This window comes from Penaeus japonicus, unplaced genomic scaffold, assembly GCF_977035675.1.
Source record: "Penaeus japonicus unplaced genomic scaffold, GWHDUDI00000001_assembly GWHDUDI00000004, whole genome shotgun sequence".
Classification (NCBI taxonomy): Eukaryota; Metazoa; Arthropoda; class Malacostraca; order Decapoda; family Penaeidae; genus Penaeus; species Penaeus japonicus.
In genome coordinates, this window is record NW_028234406.1 from 13,038,119 (window position 1) to 13,040,618 (window position 2,500).

Sequence of the window (2,500 nt, forward strand, 5' to 3'; positions counted from 1 at the left end):
TTCGCGTGTTGGATGTCGTCGGGAATAAAGGTATGTGGAGAGCCTGTGGATTGACGAGTATTAATAGAGCTGTGTATTTTATTTTGTTGTATTTGTTAGTATTGTAATATACATTTTTTTCCATACAGTGATTCCATATCCATAGCGTGTCTGCAATGCTTCTATGTTGCAGGCCAAACGAATGCCCCCCCTCCCCACCAACATATTCATGCATCAATATGAATAATAAATCTACCATAGAGTCAGTGCTTGGAAATGCATACAAAACAAAAACATTCAAAGTACTTTTCTGAACATAAAAGTTGCACAAAAATGAACAAATATAATGTTTGGATAGAATCTTTTCCCCTGATTAATCGAACTAGGCCAATTTCCATATGAATAAGTTTACATCTGTGCAAAAACAGGATATTATCGAGAATACACAGACACTTACACAAACAAACAAATACAAGATAATGATAATGATAATGATGATAATAATAATAGTAATGATAATGGTGATAATAATGATAATGATAATAACAATGATATTAATAATGGTGATAAGGATGATGATGATGATAATTATAATAACAATGATAATGATAATATCAATAACAAGAAAAATAGTGATAATTATAACAATAATAATGATAATAACAAAGATATTGGTAATGACAATAATGATGATAGTAATAATAATAACAATAATGATGATGATGTTAATAACAATAATGAGCATGATAGTGATAACAATATGAATAACAATAGCAATTATAGCAACGGCGATGCTAATGGTAATGATATGATGGTAATGATAATACAAGAAACAACGAAAATCCAAACGAGGCCGAAAGAAAAACGAAAAAGAGAAAAAGAAAATCACGACTAACGCCTCCGGCCTCCGCCACGGCATACCTTCAGCTCCCAAGCCATTCCGAGCAGAAAATAAATTCTATTTCCTTTGTATGACTCACTATTCTCTCCCCCTTCCCCCCCCTTTCTCCCTTTTCCGCCATGCAATTATTCAGAGTGCATTGGCGCAGCGGCTACAGGGGTTAAAGACTGCCTAATGAAACCAATGTGTAAAATTATCACGAGGTAAACAAATATTGGTAAATAAACCGACCCGAAGACATATGGACATTAGCTTACTTTTTTTTATATTACGAATGTGAACTTTGAAAGGACTTTTTATTGGTAATAATGGCACTGTGCTAAATAAAAAAAGAAGAAAATATAACATATATGGAATCATCGATAGTTGCCAATTAGTGTTGGTATGATTACTGTTAGGGTTATTAATCACTATTGCTGCTGTCATCATTCTCATATTTACCATTATGTTATCATTTTTATTGTTAATATTAGAGTTAGTAATGTTATTCTAGATGTTATGTCTGTTATGATTATCACTGTAATAATTACATACATATCTATTGTTACTACTGTTATAATTTTCATTGATATCATTAATTTCAATGTTATCAATATCACTACTGTTCATCAATATTGTTGTATTTGTTAATACTATGATATACACTCTCTAAAATGTAATATCATCATCAATAAAAGGATCAGATAATGCAGTATCACTATCAATATCAGGATCAGATAATGTGATATTATCATCAATATCAGGATCAGATAATGTAATATCACTATCAATATCAGGATCAGATAATGTAATATCACTATCAATATCAGGATCAGATAATGTAATATCACTATCAATATCAGGATCAGATAATGTAATATCACTATCAATATCAGGATTAGATAATTTAATATCACTATCAATATCAGGATCAGATAATGTGATATTATCATCAATATCAGGATCAGATAATTTAATATCACTATCAATATCAGGATCAGATAATGCAATATCACTATCAATATCAGGATCAGATAATGTAATATCACTATCAATATCAGGATCAGATAATGCAATATCACTATCAATATCAGGATCAGATAATGTAATATCACTATCAATATCAGGATCAGATAATGTAATATCACTATCAATATCAGGATCAGATAATGTGATATTATCATCAATATCAGGATCAGATAATGTAATATCACTATCAATATCAGGATCAGATAATGTGATATTATCATCAATATCAGGATCAGATAATGTAATATCACTATCAATATCAGGATCAGATAATGCAATATCACTATCAATATCAGGATCAGATAATGTAATATCACTATCAATATCAGGATCAGATAATGCAATATCACTATCAATATCAGGATCAGATAATGTGATATTATCATCAATATCAGGATCAGATAATGTAATATCACTATCAATATCAGGATCAGATAATGTAATATCACTATCAATATCAGGATCAGATAATGTAATATCACTATCAATATCAGGATCAGATAATGTAATATCACTATCAATATCAGGATCAGATAATGTGATATTATCATCAATATCAGGATCAGATAATGTAATATCACTATCAATATCAGGATCAGATAATGTGATATT

General features: G+C 29.8%; 1 protein-coding gene across 3 annotated transcripts in view; it reads right to left on the bottom strand.

The window, feature by feature from the left end:
• Positions 1-2,500, bottom strand: part of LOC122248511 (short-chain dehydrogenase/reductase family 42E member 1) — a 43,604-nt gene that overhangs the window by 12,537 nt on the left and 28,567 nt on the right. For all 3 annotated transcript variants that reach the window (XM_043008567.2, XM_043008576.2, XM_043008585.2), the window contains exon 2: positions 1-43. This exon is cut by the window's left edge and continues 190 nt beyond it. The gene's annotated coding sequence lies outside the window, so the exon portion shown is untranslated. The remainder of the gene's footprint in view (positions 44-2,500) is intronic.